General features: G+C 25.1%; 1 protein-coding gene across 4 annotated transcripts in view; it reads left to right on the forward strand.

Annotated features, from left to right (window-relative positions):
* LOC129983804 (GTP-binding protein Di-Ras2-like) overlaps positions 1 to 22,157 on the forward strand; it is a 132,676-nt gene that overhangs the window by 10,563 nt on the left and 99,956 nt on the right. Inside the window, exon 1 of one of the 4 annotated variants that reach the window (XM_056093443.1) lies at positions 5,789 to 5,904. The exons of 1 other annotated variant lie outside the window; for it this stretch is intronic. The gene's annotated coding sequence lies outside the window, so the exon portion shown is untranslated. Of the gene's footprint in view, positions 1 to 5,788; positions 6,146 to 15,485; positions 15,611 to 22,157 lie in introns of those variants that run through there. 2 more of the 4 variants (XM_056093441.1, XM_056093442.1) reach the window with 2 other exon arrangements.

Genomic DNA, 22,157 nt, shown 5'->3' on the forward strand with positions numbered 1-22,157 from the left:
TTTATGACTCATTGCATTATTGTTTTGATTACAATGGTTGTATGGGAAAAGAATATAAATATGAGGTTTATGAAATTAAAACATTAGAAAACGTTTGCACTACTGGAACCTAAATAAATACGATGCTTTTTTTTTTGCTTTCTCGAATACATAATATAGAAAAAGTATAGTGAAAGTCAAAAAATTCGGACGAGATTTGGATGAATCTCCAAGTTTTAGAGCTCCGTGAGATAGAAAAACACATTTTTGGTAAATGTCCGTGTGTCTGTCTGTGGCAAAGCTAACTAAAAATGCTTTAAGCTAGACGACTGAAATTTGATGTAGGTCTTTACACCAAATTTGCAGATGTCTGTCAAATTTTGAGAAAAGTCTGATCAAAGGAAGTTAGTCTGTCCGGCTGCTCGAAAATAAGTTAATACGATAATTTCAAAATGAAAACAGCTAGATAAATAAGATTCGGTACACAGATTAAATATCTGTAATCTAGACACTGGCAAATTTTGAGCCAAATCTTGCAATAGTTTGATTGTCTGTCGGTCTGTATTTTCAGAAACATCTGAACGCGATAATTCAAAACCGAAATAACTTATATATATCAAATCTGATGCAGAATTTTCGAACTAGAAGCATAGTTTTGTGTCAAATCTTTGTCCCAATAGGTTGACAAAAACGTATCTAAAGCACAAATTCGAATTTCGAATGCTATTAATTAGAGACTTGGGATTAACCGCCAAAAAACTCGCCAAGTATGACACGATAGGTTCAATAAAAATGCTAAATTCATGCAAAAAATATTTAGTAGTTATTGTATGTCATCACCATTCAAGGCGTTTTCTGGCAGGACAAATCTATTAGAGAGTGTGCGAGAACGTTTTGGAAAGGTCACTCATGCTGATATACATTGGAAATAGAATGTTAGATAAAAAAGAGATGATATATTATTTTAAATATTGTGGACATTATTTTATATATTTAAAGAAAAAAATTATAATTATTGAGAAAATAAAATGTATTATTAATAAAAGATAATTGGGAAAAAAATTAAATCTATGATCGCAAATTTCAAATTATAATGTGAGAATATTATTATTTTTAAGTCATTATTTGTCTTAATTAATTTAAGTCATTAACCAGTTTAAACTAGTTTACGAGAGCTCCAAATTTTTTTTACAACCAAGAAAAAAATTGAAAATGAAAATTTCTATTTATACTTTGTTTATTGCCTACGCTATTTCGAGCTTCAAAACAACATCATATTCTCACAAAAAGGAATGCCACATTTGGAAGCTGAATAACTAGCATTTCCGTCACAATGCGATTTCCAAATGATAAACTATTTAGCAATGCATTTTTAAACATATTAATTTATACAGAATTTTTATGAAAACAATATTTTTGTGAATACAAACTGCTATTTTCTAATTTCTGAGATCATAAAACAGTTTCATAATAGATTAATCTTAGAACAGGGGTCAAATCCTTCAATGTTTCCCACTTAAGAATGAATGAAGTGATATTTCCCCGTTGGGGGAAAGAGAAAATACTTTTATCAAAACTGTTATTAAACACGAGTGATGTTTTTTAACATGTTATAAAAATTAAATTATTTCATTTCCTCGGAAAAAAATTACATTCCATGAAAATAACAGCTATGATGTCATAGTTCTACGTCAACTTTTTAGAAACGTATCTGTTGTCAAATAAGCATACGTAATAATAAAGCAATACTGGTAAAAGCAGATCAACCTTTTAAAAACGCATCTGCTTTCAAAGAAGCATACATAATAATAATGCAACACTAGTAAAAGCAGGTAAAAAATATATGCGATTAAAAGATGATGATGAAAATTGCCATTTAGGCTTTATTCATTGCCTATACGATTTCTTCAATACCTCCTAACCAAAACAACAGCATGTTCTCACATGATGAAAAATATCTAAATTAAAACAGAATGCGAATAACAACCATTAATCACAAATATAAACACAAAAACGTAATTATAACCAAAACCATAATGCTAGAAAGCTTTTAAAGAATTCCTTTGGTCTATATTACATAAAAAATATCGATAAAATTTAAGAAATGAATAAATCTTTCCAATATCGGAGAAGAAATTTGCCAATGAAATATTTTCTGACTGGGCAAATGTCCAGAACCAATTTTTGTGTTTTTTGATTCTTAGTTTATCTCAACTGCTTGGCGGGAAAGAAATGAATGTGGAAAACTAATTCCGATATCGATACTGCATTTGTCTGACCTATTAATTCATTAATCTTATTCTGGTGATGTTAGATAAGTTTTACATTTATTTTTAGCTCTAATTTATTGCATGAATTTCGTTTCATATTTCTTTATATATTATTGCATTTACTATATTTCGTTCAGCTGGCTTCATATTATACTTCATAAAATGAACATTTCATTTCAATTTTGTATCCTAACTGCATTTTTCGAACCTCTTCTTAAAATACGTAAACACGTTCGACGTGAAAAATGTTATAAATGCTCATTTTCTTGAATTTCTACATGAAATATATTGAAAAACAAACATCTTTGAAATAAAAAAATAATCTAACAATTAAAAACCAAAAATATTTTGAAAATTAAAAATAATATATAATTTTTTTAGTTCAAAAATGGCATCAAGCAAAAAACCATTAACAGTATTTTTTAGACAAAATAAAGTATCAAATTTCTTTTTTTTTAGAAATTTAAAATATGAATTTTTAAAACTTTTCAAATAGTTTAAGAATTATATGTACTTCCCATTTTCTGACCTATACTGTATTTCCGATCAGTCTTTAAATATTGAGATTCAACTGAAAAATAACACGAAAAATTCCATTTTTCCCATTATGAAAAAATAAAACAACTGTAAAATCTTTTAACATGAGTGGTTTGCTAATTCTGTGGTTCAATAATTGAGGAATTTTACCAAATTTGAAAAAAATATATGCATTATATCTTTTTACAAAATTCTTTTATAAGAAAATTTCATCAAAATCTTAAATTTAAGAAAATAAATATAAAATCGCTATTTAGCAGTAAATAGTATTGCAGTACATTTTCAATTATAAAAATGAAGGTAATTTCCCAAATAATGAACATAGAAATAAAATTCAAATGGTTTTATAAAGTGAACTGCTTAGATGCTAAGAATATTGTATTATAAAATCGATTTTTGAGTGTCGTAAGGTATGAGTTTTAGATTATTTAGACAATAATAACGATATATCGTTATTTTTTCTTTAACGTTATTTTTGCATGTCTGTTAAAATTCATTTTCGCAGCTTTAACTGTCTGAATTTGATTTAATCCCGAGTGAGAAAATGTTTGGAGAAAATTTCAGTTCTTTCAATTGCATGAAATTCTAGACTGTTTTGCCAGTTTCCTTTGTTTTTAATTCTTTATTGCTTTTGACAACTCACCAATAGAATCAACAAACTGCCTTTTTTAAGTATCTGCTCTGGGTTGGTTAGTATCATTTATCATCCAAATTCATCATTTCAATTAAAATGTATATTATCCTACTAAACGAATTTTAAATAAGAGAAATTTTCTACAATCAAATATCATTCTAAAATCTTTCTGCATTTCCGATACTTCTTTCCCCATTACACGTATATATCAATGAATCGTTTTGAATTGCATAGAAATTCGAATTCAATGTTAATTTCGTGACTTGAATTACTTCAGAAGGGATAGATTTATAATTGAAGCAAAGTATGATAAAATGGAAAAGAATAGTTAGTATTATTCCGAGTTGTTTACAATTATATCAGTGTAATTATATAAACTGAAATTATTAATATTGGATCTGTTTCAATAGTGTAAAAATATCCAATTTCTGCCTATCTGTAAAACAAAAATTATAAATATAGCAGAAACCATTTGAATTTCTTTTGATTATATTTTAATCGAAAGAATTATTTATTGCAACCTATTTGTTGGCCTGAAGTTCAAACAATAAGCCGAAGACGAAATAAAGAAAAAGGAATTCAGATATTCTCAGCATAAAATACACCCTTATTTCATTGAAAGAAATGTATATTCCTATAGTATGAAATTATAATAGATAAAAATGTAAAACGTCAATACAAGCTTCCCTATCCATTCAAAGAATTTTCAAAAATCTCTCGCACAAAGGGAGGACTTATAATTTCAAAGAAACTTTGAAATGTAAATATTTAACAAAATAAATTTTATTGTACAAAATACTCTAAAACATTTTTCGTTTTAAGACTCTGGCTTTGCAATGGAAATTATTGAATTTCTTATTTGTAATTGCTTAGAATTATTTATAATGATACTTTACTTAGTAAGTATATTTATTATGTAATAATAAAGTACTAGAAAATTGTAAAATTAAAATTCAAGAAAATACATCAAAATATATTCACGGTTTTGAATGAAATACTAGAAAAGTGTAAAATTGAAATTGAGGAACACACATCAAAATATATTCACGGTTTTGAGGTAATATTCCAAAACAATAATTTGTTACAAGTTCTCATAGTTCTGTTTGTAAAAGTTTCTCAAAAATTATTTTATAAAAGTTTCTCGGAAAGATGAATTTTGTTATATATATATATATATATATATATATATATATATATATATATATATATATATATATATATATATATATATATATATATATATACTCTTCATTTCCTGGCATTTATTTTAATTATCAATTTGCAAATCGTGTAAAATTTTACTTATAGACGAATCTGTAAAACAGTTTATCCAGCACTCTAAGTATCCAAGCAGGAAAGATAATAACGTGAAGAAATGAATCGTCCGCAAAATTGATACTTTTTTATAGGTTTGAAATCTTGTTTCATCAGTTCGATTCAGAGTTATCCATTTTATAATAACTATCTTGTTGTTTTTAATGACTATGTTGATTTTATGTATTATTTGATTGAACCTATTCTTCTTCATAAGATTATGATATATTTTGAATTAAGGTTATAGTGCATAATTTCTTCTAATAATATCATTTTATATTTCCGATAATAATGAAGGGGAATTGAGCAATTATAACGTGAGGACTTATACTCTAAATTAATAATGTAGTATCTTATAACATTTAAGACATAGCTTATTTAAAATTTTAAAACAAAAAAAATGTTATCTTTGCTGTATTGAAAATTAATTTTAATATGATATAACTTGATGTGATCTTAGCGTGATATATCTTGTTCAAGGGCAGTTATTAAAGAACAAGTTTATGCATATATTATTATAAAATATAATAATAGGCGCTATAAGTAAATTTCAAATTATAAATAGGTTACTATTCTCCTATTAATATTGTAAAAATATTTTTCAGATATTTATTTGAAAATAATTACTCGATGTCAATACAATACAATATTTTCTATCACTTACAATTATAATATGTTGATTAAAAGCAATGTGGTCCGCTTACTTTTACAAGTAAAATGCCTTAGGGTATAATAATCTAATCTTCTAACAGGAAATTGTTATCTATAATTAGACCCAAAGTCCAAACAGGACTTTCAGTCCAATTTCCAACAAACGTCACTGTGATCTGTGGGCGTGCGTTCTTCGGACCATTTCCGTATGAATTCACCTAATCAAAACATTCCTTCTTTTAGGGTGGCATCGGAAATGCGTACGTAGTATTACAAAATCAACATTGACATTGCGCAACTGAGTAGCATTTCGTCGCCAATGAGCGATTTCTCGCCAAATATTGGGACTTGAATTCCTTTTTCAGGAAAACTGGATTCAGTGAGACCCTCTGCGCAACTATAGTGATAGCAACGCTATAGACTAAAGAGCGTGCAATTTCTGACCGTTCATTCACATTCGCAGGACGTGAAGCAGCGTGATCTGACGTGAGCAGAGCAGAATTGTCGTTTTCAGATATGGTGAGCGTATGGCATTCAACGCCTACTCACAAATCTTCCTCAAACAGCTTGATTGAAAATCTTGGCGTTCTTGTCCAGCTGATTTCATTTTAAAAAAGAGATAAGGTTGCTATTTAGAGAGCTGTAAAATTTTTCCTTTTTCGGTGCTTTGTACATAGAACAATATTGCAGAGTTTATATATTATAATAATATTTTATTTTAAAGCCTATTTATATTCGTTTAGCAATAATATCTCATAAGGTAAGTGGTCATCTTTATAATATCGTGTTTTCTGTCGATTTCTTTGATTTAACATAGGACGAAAATGAAAGGTCTTAGACTGCCATAAAGCCATTTGTAATTATAATAAACAATATATATATATATATATATATATGAAGTCTTTAAGAAGCTTTACATCTTTTGATTTTTCACATGAATGACTTCATGTTATAATGATAATAGCTTATATCATTTACGTCAATGTTTTTCGTACATTGAATTTTATAAATTGATTTGCATTAAAAAATATTTTTTATAAAAATGTTTTGAAATAACAGTTATTATCTGCATTTTAAGTAAATAAATACGAACATAATTTATAGTAGCTGTTTATGATTAATATTCACATTACTAGAAAATAAATAATATAGGAATAGAAAAAATTGAAGTATTAATGCAATTCAAAGTTTTTCTAGATAAAAAAGATGCAATAAAATAGCAATATTTCTACAGAGGTATTTGAGTTAAAATTTATAAAATATTATTATGAAAATAGCAATGTAATTATAAAATCAATTATATTAATAAATCAACTAAATCAAATTTGAAAACTTATATGAAATATTTTACGATGTTAAAATAATATAGTTTTCATATCAAAACCAAGGAAAGGTTTTAAATATATTTCTTTAAAAAAATTTCCTCGTTCTCAAACTTTTTATGATATTATGACTATATTCATTTTATATAGCTTAGAAAAGAATAAAACACAAATAAATTTCGTGACATCAAAGATTCTCCAAAATTTCTACATTGGTTATTTATTAATTTATTTCTTGAGAGCTAATGTGATCCTATTCCAAATATACTACTATTATTAAAATTCTTTTGAATATAGAAAAAGAATCTTATATTTCAATATTTCAATTCTTCTATGAATATGTAAATTTTGTTAACTAAGATTTTTTTATTGCATATTAGTATTTCTTTATAAAGTAGATAGAATTATATAATATATTTTTATAAAAACCACTAATTTCTTTAAAAAATATTTTTTATAGAAAACATTATGAACTTAAACAAATTTTGAATTCTAGAAAATATTTATTTAAACTCGTTCGCATTTTCAAATCTAATAATTTTTTCGGCATTTAAAGAGATAAAATAATAAATATTATTGAAATGAACTGAATTACTTAAATCTCTATTACTTGTTAATTCCGAAGCGAAATGAATTTTAAAATGTTTAAAAGACATTTTATACAGCTATTATTACAGTTTTCTAATTCTTTTTATGTTTAATAGTAAGTATGTGGGGAAGAAAATTTCTTTGAATAATTTCTTCGTGCCTCATTAAAATGATTGGATATTTTTTTGTTCTAATAATTATATCACTTTGTATCAACTAAAAGATAGTCCATATTTCATTTCATTTTATTTTATTCATGACTTTAAATGAAATAAGATTTTCTATTTTTCTAAATGTACGGTTCATAAATTTTTGCAATAACTTTATATTTGTAATGATAAATTATTTGAGAGACATTTCTGAAATTTCTCTTCAAAATTTTCATTTTTTCCTTTAAAAATTCCAGATATTGAAGAAATATTTTGATAATGATTTTTGAAATTACCATAAAATATTTGCTTAAACATGTTTTATAATGACTTTTAGAAAATAAGTATTTAGCTAAGTTATCAGTTTCTCTTCTAAAAGAATTATTTTTTTAACCTTATGCAAATAATGCATATTGCAAATAGATGTTAGAATTAAAATAATAGAATTTAAGTATTTTAATCTATTATTTATTATTTCCTACAATCAAATTCTATGATTAAAGTTTAAAGGGCATCTTATATGGCTGTTATCATAATTTCTTCGTTAGTTCAATATTTTGCAACAAATGTCTTGCAATAGATTGCAAAAAAAAAACGCAATCTATATTATCTCACAATTCATATCGCATCTAAACAAATTATCGTTTTCCATTGGAAATTTAAATGTAACCGCAAAATATTAAATATTCAGTGTTATTTACATTTCAGACGATAATACATAAACAATGATAAATAGTGCTACAAAAAATAATAATTATTTTTTATTATTTAAAATTAATTGATTTAATTTTCTATTTTGAATGTTGTCCTTTTATCAACTTGTCTAAAAGACGACATATTGAAATGAGGTACCATATTGAAATCACTGCTAATAAACTAGAATACGCCATTATATTTAAAAATAATTTAAAAGACTACTTCATACTTATTATTGCAGTTCTCGTTTTGGTTGATTTTCACTTTTCTGTTAAATATCTCAGAAATAATTCTAAAAATTAATTTTTGCTGTTTACTATGATGCATGCTGATCATCATTGATCATTATAATCAATGTTGCATCTTAATTGCATTTAAATTGCTACATAATTAATAACAAATGTGACATGAAATAATATTTATTGTATAGTTATTTAAGTTTACTAAAATAAATTTTGTTTTGAAGATTTTTTAACTATTCTTTGTACATGCTTGTGGGCAAGAGTTTCTACTTTATTTGCATATCTATTAAACTATTTCGAACTAAAGAAATAGCATAAATATTTTTCTAAACATCTTTTATTCTTAACTGTTTGAATCAATTCTGTAAAAGACTAAAGATTATAAGGGATATTCTTTTATAGTATTTAAATCCAATTTTTATTTTTAAGCTCCTCCAGTTTTTAAATATTTTATTTTTTGTTTTTGTTTTAATCCTCTTTTAATGGATATGTGACTCTAATATTAGATATTAGAGTCTCGTATTATATATATTAGATATAGATATATAGATATAGATATTAGTCTTACATATTAGATATAAATCTCACATTATAATATTTTTTTCATTAAAATATTTTGTACTCTTTTAAGTATTTTGCTGAAATATTATCTGAGAAATATCTGAGTTTATTTCTTTTTAAGATTATTAATGATTTCATAATTAGATTGAATCCAATGTTTTAATAAGAAACTTGAAATCATTTCCAAATCAATTTTATAATACTGATGTTATAAATTTCATTATCCATTTCAATGAAATATGTAATAAACACTATCCATTCTTGATCCTTATGGTTCTACTACTTTTTACGGCTTTTACTACTTTAAAACATCAAAAATTCAAATGAAAATCATACATTATAATCAAAAAAATGCTTTTTTTCAAAGAGAAATATTTTTGTCGATAAAATAAAATTTACGGCATTTTTCAATTTAACGATTATTTCTATTGTAATTTTACATTGAAATGTTTTTTGCTTTAAAATTTGTGTATTGTAATATGACTCATAATTTCTAAGTTTAAATATAGACTTTGAAGAAATGTCTTTAAATAAGGTTGATTGATTCGTTGTAATTCAAATTATCTTTAGTGAAATCAAAGATTTCACATATTTAGTTTTGTTTTGTGATATTAAATGAAGAGAGAATGTTTTTTTATTTCCCATTTTTTCTAATTATATACTTAATAAGTTTATGATTATATAGAGCGAAAATTTATCGAGCTAGCTACATAAGGTTTTGCAACTTTCAGCTCAGTTTGCAATATTTCATAATATGACAATGTTGAAGAATAGTGTTAGCAATTTTTATGCTATCTGAAGTTACACAAACTCGCTTATTATTAAAAAATGTATCTATATTTCAAACTTATTCATAAATGCATAAAGCATTATATTTTTTAAATATTCTTGAATATATCATAAAGATTGCATGATATTTAAAGCGTTTTTAATTCTTAAAGCATTTATATATTGATGTCAAAATAAGTATCGAAAAGTTTGAAAATCTTACAAATTGAATATCGGTCTAAATATATGATAAACAAAATTGAACCAAAATACTCCTTAATTCAGAATTTAGTCAAACAATTTTTTAAATAAAAAATGAAAAGCACATAAAATTATTTTTTGAAATTTAAAAATTAAATAAAAGCCCTTTTTATTAAGATGAAAATTTGAGTATTGTGAAACACAGAATGATCTTTTAAATACATATTTACAAAGATTCTTAATAATAAGTCATGATAATTTTTAACTTAGTGCAATTTCTAGTAATAAAGTTATTCGCTAGATTTGAATATGTATGATTTCCTTAATCTTTTATGCCTTTTTTATTATTAATTGTATCGAAATTGTAACGAAAATAAATAAATAAATTTTGGATTAAAATGAATATTCAAGAAATAAGAATATGTTATAATATATATATTTTATAAATTTCCAAAATATTTCCTCAATTAATAATAACTTTATTTTAAAACCATCTAGCTATCAAAATCTTTTGATATCTGATATTTTATTTTAAATTAACATTTATATTTGGAAATCCTGAACTTTTCAAATAAATTCTTATTTTGCGGGATAATTATTCTTTAGTAACCAATGCTGTAGAAAGATTTCGTTGCCTAACAAAGTACAACAACTATCATAGTTTTCTAAATTTTATATAAGGGAAAAAAATGAAATTTTCTGAACCGATAACAAACATGGCAGATATATTTCATGTTTCTAATGAAAATATGATCCAGGAAAATTCCAGCCTCATTCGTTATTAATTGTGAGGAATTCAATTTTTTTGTTCTGTTATGAAATGTTAAAGCCTCAGATAGCTTACGTTTTTATTAAATAACGATTTGAAAAATAACGAAAATAAAAATAATTAATTTAAAAAATAAGAATTATATGAAGTAGACGTTTCTTCTGTTTTTATTTGAAATAACAGCGGTTAAAACCTTTCTTAATTAAATTAGCAATATTTAAAATATTGTTACATTTCGTGTTTAAAACTTGTTTATAAATTATGGCTAAAATTTAATTTCGAAATAACTAAAGTAGCATTTTTTTTTTTTGCTTCCTAACAGTTCGAATATATTTATAAGATTTTTGCAAATTATTTACAAATTAACAATTTAACTTTTTGATAAAAGATTTTATTTGATTCATGCAATATGCTCTTTTTTTTGTAAGATAATGTAAAATATGATAACTTCATTTTATTGATTGACACATCTTATGATTTTTGATAAGGAGCCCTAAATATGTCACTTTTCAATTTTTTTTCAATCAGCCGTATGTATTTTTGTTTAAAATGGTTTTGCAAATAATAATATGGCATAAATTATGTACTCGTAAAATTTTCAAATGTTTCTTCCATTTTAAAAGTCAGAAAACTATTCTTCTTCATATATTTATTTTCATTGACATTTCATTCCCTTACTATTCATAAAAACCAAGCAAATAAACTAAAATGATGAATTTTCTTTTAAAAAACATATTAAATATTCATTCAACTTACTTGAACATTGTTCAAATGTTATATAAATTTTTTCTCAGAGGACATTTTGAAGAATAATTTGTATTACTCCTTTTCAAAAATCTTCAAATATTCTGTTCTTTTTTCTGTTTATTCGAAGCATTTAAAGTTTTGCATCCCTAAAATCACCATTGTTTCTGTTTTTTCTCAGTATATTTCCTTTCAGACAAATCTAATCAAACTCTTTGGATAGTTGCCACATTTCCGCATTTGCACATTACGTATTTCCGGACAGGATTGTATCTTGCTTATTTTTCTTTATTAAAAAAATGCATTATCGTTTTCTGCTGAGTTGCATTTTTCAAAGCTATCGTCTGCGGAAAATAAAATGAAAAGTGAAGTGAATAACTTATTTAATTTGAAAAGACGTCGACGTGGGAATGAAAACAGGATGTCATTAAAGCTATTTGCCCTTTTTGAAAAAGGGTGGGGGGAACTTGCGTAATTGCGTTTTTCTCTCCTTTTATCTGGAATTCTTTCTTTTCATTTTCACTATCTGTCGGACTGCAAATCAGCAAGGTCTTTGAACAAAAGATTTGGTCCAGAGACAGAAAAGTTGATGACTCCAGTTTAAATATTAATAAAAAACTTTATTGACTGTGAAAAGGCGTATTCATTATAAAAGACGTTTTACTTTGACTTTTCACTTTTTAAGATGTTATAAGAAATATAAAGTAGAAGTTTTCAAAATTGAAGAAAATTTTTAATGTTAAATCTTGTCTTCATTATCTTTTGTTTTTACTTAAGCCCTATATAGAATAACTCTTCAAAAATTGTTTTTAAAAAATTGATAATATAGAATCTTGTAATGTAATTTCTAAAGTCTACCAGGTAAGTTATTCTAGATTTTTTTATCTCATAGAATTTATATAAGTTATTCTATATTTATCTATCTATAAATTATTTTATATATCTCATATAAGTTTTTCTATATTTCTCTAGTTTTACTGAGAATGGTTTTTTTAAATAAATAGAATATATAGTGGCATTATCTTAAGCTTAAAAACCATTCATAATTAAGCTTAAAAACCATGTATTTTGGAGCACTCCGTACAACTTTTTAAGATCTTGTTTTCCTTCTCTAATATAAAGATATTTATTCAAATTTTTTGTTCGGAAGTTTACAATCAATGTTATTGCTACATTATTACTTAATTTTCATACACAAACTAAAAAACTTCCTAAAAGTCTCTTTAAAAATGTTTTTAGTTAGTCTCATGTTTCAATTTTCAGAATCTTGTTGTAATTATAAATAAAATAAACCTGAAATATTTTCTTTGAATTAGGAATTAAAATAAGATATATTCATTTGTTTATTTCATTACTGTTTTTTTAACTAATATTTCTTGTAGATTTCAGTAACTATGTTTTAATTAAACTATTTACTAAGAATTTCCCTACTTCTTTGCCCTGTTGATTTTATTCCTAAATTAATAAAGTGTCACTTTCTAGTCTCAAAATATTTTGTCGTATTGATGCAGTTAGGAGTCCATAAAATACTTGTGATATTCGCGGATTATGTGTAATTTTTGCATCGAATTAGAGCGAATTTGCATGGTTGAATTTCAGCATATAATTTTGACTTGCGAGAATTCTATTCTGTACGATTATTCGACACGACGATTAAGAGGTTAATATTTAAAGCCCGCACTATTATAATGGTAAGTTTGGATTCAAGACCGACGTGTTGGTGATTTGAAAATTAATTCACGTATGTTTCGTGTGGTAAGTGACTTTGATACACATTGAATTTGACTTCGCATGCCAAACATATTTCAACTGCTCCGATGATAAAATATGGAGAGAAGAAATAATTTTTCCGCATCAGAGTTTATTATTTATTGAAAATTTCCTCATCAGGGGTTGAAAGTTGCTCGAATTATCTCACAGTTGAGCTTATGTTGCCTCTAAATGGAATGTGAACGAAACTAAAAACTACAAGCGAACTCCAATTATCCGAACTGTTTGGAGCCTTATCTCTACCGGATACTCGAAATCTGCCTTAATTGAAATTAAATTCTAACTAGTGAGTTCTTTTCTTTCTATTAGGTGTTCAGTAATTTGTCTTTAAATTTATAAAAAAAAAATAGGTACTCTTACTTAAAATACTCTTTGACAGGTTGCCAAACTTTTTATTGGATAATTTAGGAATGTTGTCGATTTCACTGGTTCCATAATATTTTTACAATGATTCTCTCGGGGTGTTAGCTAAAGAAATCAAAATTTTCTTCCACATAAAAAAACCCACAATTCCCTCGGAAATGCAATGCGTTTCATCGCATTTCAATTAAAGTGTTTGAAAATACAGGCATGTTTTTATTCTTACATTTCACTAAATAGTTTCTTAAATTATAAAATATTGCCTCCAGATAAAAATCTTTCACAAGACTTGCATATCACTTAACAATTAACCCCACACCACACCTCCGTTTCTAGAGGTCATGGGGCCCCTTTCCGGTTTGGTATAGATATAGGTGGACTTTATTTTAAAAAAATTAAAATCAGATCCAATATTAGTTTAGGCAATTATTGTTTCAGAGAATCGTTGACTTTATTAAATACTCAAAGAGAGTAATCTCCCGAAAACTTTCCGGAATATTAGTTAATAAAGCTATTACTCCTCCTCCTTTATATAAAACTATAGACAATGAAAACATGACTACTCAGATTTTTATTTATTCGCTCATTGGAGTTTTGATTTTCGTAGTACAATAAAGAAAACAGAATATGCATTTTAGATGCCTTTTATCCATCCGATTGAACCAAAATTTGTTACAGAAACTAAGCTTAAGAAGCATGATCAAATGCCAGCTTTCATTTGTCTAAAACTTTGAGTTTTTGCATAAATCCTTTCATATGAATGCGAAAGTATTCAATAATAGACAGTCATACTTCGATAGATTACTTTGCAAATTTATATGGATCTTCAGTTTAGAAACTAAATCTGTGGATTAAATTATATTCAGCTAGTTCTTTAAATTTTGTAATTACATAGCGTTCACTTGCATTGAGATGGGCAGATAAGTTTCTTACATATGGATATTACTTGTAAAATTTCATAAAGTTAACAAATTTAATACAAAAAAACACTTACCAAATTTCAGCTCATAGCACATTAACCCTTTCTAAGGCCGTGGGAAGTATGCTTCCCACCAAATTTATCAATCTTTGTATGAAATTATATAGGTTGGCATCAGTTCAATTTTTTTTAGAAAGACAGAAACTTAGATGCTTCAATTCTTTTTTTCTCACACAAAAAGTGATGTGTCTTGATTTGTACTTAATTATTAATTAACCAAATTAATCAATTAATAATTAAATTTATCTAATAAGCTAATTTATCTAATAAATATCCATTTTCTTATTCTAATTCCAAACCTAAAAATATTTAAACATAATATGATTAGAAAAAAATGGCCCTTTAAAGGGTTAACAGATAAATAGACAGAGATACAAAGAAACAATATTCCATAAATGTGCTTTTCTGACTCGAAAAGGGGGGCGCAAAACACTGAAGATTAATTAAAATCTCGAGTTTTTAAACGATCATCATAATTTTTTAATACTTCTTATATATGAATATAAAAATAAAGAACATAGTTCAAATTTATGTTACTGATACTAACTCTGATATAAAAGACTTCGGTTGATACAGATTCGGATAAATAAATTTTTACGCAACTTAAAAGAATAATCAAAAGGAATTTAAAATTGTTACTGCACTGCTGTTGAATACTATTCAATTGTTCAAAAACTATTTTAATGCTTTGAAAATAGCATCTGTTACAGTCATTAAAAATTATTTTTAAATAGCTTGGATTATTTCATTGCAATATCTCCAAACGATATTTTGTTTGTTCATTCAGTTTGAGAATTCAAAATTTTCCATTCTTAAATCTGCTTTTCCTCGATTTATTTTCCTTTTAGACAAATCTAGCCAAAGTATTTGGATTGTTGCCACATTTCCGCATTTGTATGTTTAGCATTTCTAGACAACAAAGTTCTTGAAACGAAACATTATCGTTTGCAGATGATTTGCCACTTCGAAAAGAATTATTCGTGAAAGGAATTATGTTAACTTATTCCACTTGGAAAGGCATCGACACTGAAGTGGAAACGAAAGGGCATTAAAGTCATTCTTAAACTTTCAAAAAGGTAAAGAAACTTATGTAATTATTTCTTTCTGAAATTCCTTATTTTACTTTTCACTATTTGGAGATTAGAAATCGGCATTCTTCAGGACAAGAAAAATTTTAACAGAAATATAAAAATCAGTGACTGCAGCTTAAACAGTCATAAAATTTTTTAAAGGTGACATAAATTTTCATTTGGAAGCAGCAAATGGCTTTTCATTTTTTTAAGATGTGATATCAAGAAAGTGCTGAAAACTAAATCCTATTATTTAAGTTTTTTTTAAACTTATGGTGAATTTTTCGAAGAAAGTTGCAAAATTTAGTTTTGAATTTTTGCTATAATCGATTGAATACTGTATTTAAGAAACAAAAAATATATCTGATAAAATCCAAAAGCTTTTTGAAAATTGAAAAAGAAAAGTGTTTATTTTGGTTAAATAGAGGTGTAAAGAAAAATATTATTTAATGATTTTGCTAAAAATCCTTCCGGTAAATATATAAATTATTTGCCTTGTTTCTGAACTAAGAAATAAATAGTATTTCAATACTATCTTTAGATATATTTGATTCAATTTATATAAGATAGAAATTTTTAATTTCTTCACATTCTGAAGTATGGAAAAAATTATAAAATGTTTCTAAATAAATAGTTAGCTTATTCTGTTGTTCTGAAATTACGCAGAATATTAAGAAATTATTATATTAAATCTGTGCAAGAATATATGCATTAGATTTTAATTTATGAGAGCTTCTTTGTAATAAGATTTTACCAAGATATGGAATTTGGGAAAGTAATGCTTGGAAATATAAAATAATATTAAAATCTTAAATTATGAAAATATGAAAACCATTGTATCTTCTCAAAGAATGAATTCAGAAAAAAAGTATGAATGGTTTTACTAAGAAAATTATTCAGAAATTAAAGATATGATGCAAAAAATGTTTGATAATTTTTTTTCAAAAATCCAAAATATTTCATTAACTTTAATAATTAACAAGATGTTTAATGAGCAGTAACATGACTTTCAAATTATTTTAAATAGTTCCAAAATTTCGAATACATGCCTTCTTCAATATTATCAGTTAATATATTCTAAGATTTATCAAATAAAAAGAGAAACAATTAATAATTGATTTAATGCATTTTAATCCTGTTTTCCAACTAATTCAATATTTCAACTCTTTTCATTTTCACAATTTACATATTTTAATAATTAATATCATACTTTGCAATCAATAATTTGTATGTTTTCAGTTTTTGATGTAAACTGTATTACAAAAATTTAATAGAATTTTAGCAAATTTGGAAACTGATTTTTATTAAAAATGTGCATTAGAAAATTAGTTCATGAATTAAAATCAAAGAGTTTATTATTTTATAATTAGATTGTATTTCCCATATTAAAGCCTTTCAGAATGTTCAATCAGAGATGAGTATTTTTTATAAAAATGCAAATTTTAGTAATAAGAATCAGATTACTTTATATTATGACTGTTTTGCCTATCAAAATCTCAGTGTTTCTGAAAAATAATTGCATTAAAATAAAATATGCATCAGTGTTTATTTCATTTTCAATTATGATTGCAATTTTAAAATCTAATTTAAATTGTTTATAACTGTAGTTATATACTTGAAAATTTTTAAAAACGCTTTCAAAATTACGTGTAAGGCACATTATATTCATAACATCTTTATACATTCAACTTAAATAGATCAGATTATTTATCTCTAGTATATTTAGGTGGTTTTATCTTTCGTGTATTTTTATTATTTGTAATTTTCCGTTCAGAAATTCTCCCTTATTCCATCTTTCTCTCTGCATATTTGCTTTTAAACAAATCTAATCAAGCTACTTAGATGCCCAATTTCCGCTTTCGTATACTTTACGTATTTCCTCTGACGATTGCGATACGCTATCGTTTGCTGAGTTGCCTGTTAGAAAGAAATCGTCTGCAGGAAAAAATAAAAACCCAAATGAATAAGCTATTTAGTTTGAAAAGTCATCGATACTAGAATGAAATCAGGATATTATTAAAGGCATTATCTTTCTTTTTAAAAGATAGAGGGAGGGGATTTGCATATTTACATTTTTTTCCCTCTAAACGTCCAATGCATTTTATTTTTGCACTTTGTGAACTTGTAGTACTTCAAAAATGAAGAATTTTACGATAAACAATCGATGAGAAGCTGAAATGCTCATAAAATTTTCTAATGGTTAAGATATTTCTATTTTAAAGAAGGAATCGAACTTCTCACTAATTAAAGTCTATACCAATCTTCAATTGCACTTTTTTTATTCTATTTAAAAAGAACCGTTCAAAAAATACTAAAAATTTTGATAATATTTGTAAAAGGTTCCATTTTGATTTCAAATTCTTTGTAATAGAGAAAATACTATTAAATATAAAAAAATAGTATTTTCCTGCATTTTTTACTTCATGGTTATTTGATTATTTTTAAAAAAAAATTATTTATTTGACAATATAAATAATGTATAAATTTCTTAATTGGAAAGTTATCATTGTGTTGTAAAAATAACAACTTCTTTCACGTAATAAATACATTGATATAGGTGAAAAATCGGAATGAATACAATTTGCAGCATTTTTCTGAATTTGAGAAAATGAGTATTTTGTCGGACCCATTATAAAATAGCAATCATGTTTGAAAAAATTGGCAATTTAGTATTATAAATAAATTCTTTGAAAAGGATAATAAAGCGATTATACTAACTTTATAACAAAATGTTAAATATTTTACCGTTTTTTAGAATAAAAAATTAGATCTGCTCATTAAAAAGATGGATGCTTTTGTGTCAATTGCATTTATACAGAACATATTTCTTAACTTAAAAAGCCTAATTTATCACAAATTAACTTTAAAAGTTGGTAATGTACATCTAGGAAGGCTTTTATGGTTGAATAAAAAATTTAATTAATTAAAAAATAAGGGCCAATTTGTAATTTTTCAACGATCGTCCAATGCAAAAAACGGTTATGCGCCATATTGGAATTTAAAAATATCATTTGAATAATACCATTTTTATTTTTTTGTTTCCATTTTTTTTTTCTGGATTTTCATATTTCTTTCATAGTTTATTTAATAATATTTTCTGCATAATTTTTAATAATATATTTCAATATTTCAACAAAAACTTCAAATGATATGAATTAATGATATGAAAGAATTAAACTGATTTAATTCTTTTACCAAATATTCAATCACGTGACTTTCTTCCAATTATGAAAGCTAATGTTTGAATTAATTAATTAGAAAGATGTATAACATTTTATTAAAAACATATATAACATATTATTACCATAGTTGACATGGAATATATAAAAATAAAAGTTCAGTACTTTGAAAAACAGTTGAAATAAGAAGATAAATTATAGTGACAGTTACAGTTTTAATGACACTATGATATCATCGAGCAAAGCTTTATTAAAATATTTCGTACACATATAAAAGGAACAAATGTAAGGCTATTAAATATCAGGGCTCGAATATCTATCATAATTTAATGTTTAAAAATACTTTGTTGTAGGAATTAGAAATATAACGTTATGAATAAAAAAATTAATTAAAAATTAATGCAATATTTAATACAATTAATTAAATTAATAAAATTAATACAATATTTAATACAATTAATTAAATTAATAAAATTAATACAATATTTAATACAATTAATTGAATTAATTAAATTGATACAATATTTAATACAATTAATTAAATTAATAAAATTAATGCAATTTAATTAAAAATTAAGTCAATATTTTAGACTAATCACCTGGTCGCCAAAGGAAACCAGTTGCGAACATAAACCGAAAACTCTTAATAATTGTAAAGATAACTAAAAATCAAGTACATAAAATTTTCTTGCAGACTACTGTCCATGAATCAGATACAGTTCGTTTCAGTATCCTGAGACTGCTAATTTACGACGATTCCATCTCAAGAAGCGGGGAGACCTGGAAGGTCGAGGGCGTTTACTGAATTCTTCGTCATTTTTTGACATTTTTTTTCGTTCAATTTTTTTTTTTTTTTTTTACGTGCATGTGAGTCTCATGTCGTTTCTGATAGTATTATTTTATTTTAATTTAAAATTTATTTATTTTAATTTCGAGAGTAATTTTTTTATTTCATTTTTGAATATAAACATTTCCTTTCATCTTTCCTCTCATTCCTGTTTTGACGAATTAAACCCATCCTAACACATGCGCAAATGAGCGGAGGGTCTTAGAATTCTTGGGTAAACACTATATTCATGACTGGTTTTATGATCATCCATTCATCCTACAGGCCAAGATGGTTTGGAAATAGAGTTAACGAGAGAATCGTTGACATAAATGCTGAATCTTTGAAAATTACTGCAGTTAACATTTAACATTAGGTTATGCAATGGTCAGTCAAATACAAACATGAGTACGCTTGAAAAACAAAGAGATGTGCTGCTGGCTCATACATATCCTCGGCGTCTAACCATGTCTCGTAAGCTTCACTCAAAACAGCCCTAATACGTAATTTAACTAATAACACATCCATTCATAGCAGCATGTTTTAAACTTATTGTCTAATTTTTCAATGTTTTACAATTTCTTTTTTTTAACTTTAGAATTCTACCATAGTAAAAAAAATGATCTTCAAATGAATATCATTTGTCCATCGCTTATAAACTCCTAATCACAGACAAAGAAAATTCAATCTGTGTCTTTTTTTTTTTTTTTTGCATACGAAATAAGTAAAACACGTAAATATCCATGTACCGTTTTTCATTACGGTAAAAAAAAAGCAATTTCCTTACAGCAAAACATCCTTTCATAAAGGAAAGATGCATTATTCAAGACTTTTGAAACTAATATATTCTTCTACATTCTTAATACGCCATTTTATATGATGTGAAAATATTTTAGGTTATGCATGACTTGCAAAGAAAAAAAAAAGCATTCTTAAAATTTAGAATATAACTCGCATATTTGAATTTCCATCCGAAAAAGGATAAGTGCTTTTTGTCGAGCTCCAAGTATTTATTTTTTTTCACTCGTTTTTACTACGAAAGAAGCTCTATTATTTAGAAGAATGAAGACTTGTTCTTTTTCATTTTTACAATGCAAAATATCTTCTTACACTCTTTACGTCGTGCAGAGTAATTCATACTTTTTATATAGATAAAAAGAAAAGTTTTCATTCAGGCAAATGAAAAGCAAATAAAGGCGAAAGTAAATTTTAAAAAGCAAATGTTTTGTTTGGAGTTTGAGCAGATTTATATATATATATATATATATTTGACTAATATATTCATTAGGTAAGCTTTATTATTTTTTTTGGCAATTATTATAATTATTTTAAAAATTTCTTAAATTAAATCTTTTTTAAAAAATTTATTTTGAAAAAATTGATATTAGATGCTAGTTTAATAAAATATTAAATTTAATTGTTTTTTTCTAGCAAATAAAAAATAAAAGTTCTTTGTCTACACATTTTCAGTTTTTCATTTACACGAGATTAAAAATCATTAATGTAGTTTTCATTCAAATTAGAACTTTTCCATGTAATATAATTCTTTTTCTAGACTATTTAATACTACATCTTCCAAAAATTGACTACAATTTTAAAAAAGTATTTTTAACAAATAAGGAAAATTAAAAAGAAGAAAGTTATGCTCATAATTTTAATTTTTCATCACATTTTCATTATAAAAATGCTCTTCTTCAATGTTCTTTCAAAAAAGGTCTGTGAATGAATTTAATTTCAAATTAATTCATTCGTTCATAGAATTTATAAGCGAATATTTATTTAAGGATAAATTGCTAATTAATCTTTTTTGCCAATTATTCATTCATTAATAATTTAAGGACTTCATATAATACGTTATTTTAAATTCTAGTAAAATCTTAATTCATTAATTTCCCTCGATTAATTTTATTAAATTTAATAAAACCGCAGTCCAAACATTAATTTAACGAAATAAAATTAGAAGAAATTATTTATACTTATAAAATGTCTTTATGCCACGATTGATTATTTCAAAGAAATCATTAAATATTTTTTTAATATTCCTGAGTTCAGAAAAGTCGTAGAAATTAAAGCTTTGAGTTAAATGGCAAATGAAATTGATTGTAAAATACAACTGCAAAAAGAATCGTCTGTACTTAAATAATGTCGATTCTAAATGTTGAATTTTGAATTCTTATTTATTTATACTAGCCTATTTATGCTTTTATTAATTTCTAGAAACTTCTTATTCAAAAATAATTAATCAAGATAGTATTTAATTTTGATAGACAATTTAAATTTGATATTTACAAAATCTGATTTTTCCTTTCTTTCTCTTCTTTTATCTTATCATCCTCTAAAAATACTTAATTACGAAAATGTATGAGCTTGCATTCATGCCATTCAAATAAATGAGCTAAGTTTTTCATCTATTTCAAGTTTGAAAACAAAGCTCCTATTAAAAGTATATTTTTAAAATTGGACCAATGAGAGCGGTGAATGAACACAACAGGCTGGATAATAAAAGATTGCTCTTAATTCTAAAAAAAAAACACGAATCAAGGTACCA

This window comes from Argiope bruennichi, chromosome 9 (assembly GCF_947563725.1).
Source record: "Argiope bruennichi chromosome 9, qqArgBrue1.1, whole genome shotgun sequence".
Taxonomy (NCBI): Eukaryota; Metazoa; Arthropoda; class Arachnida; order Araneae; family Araneidae; genus Argiope; species Argiope bruennichi.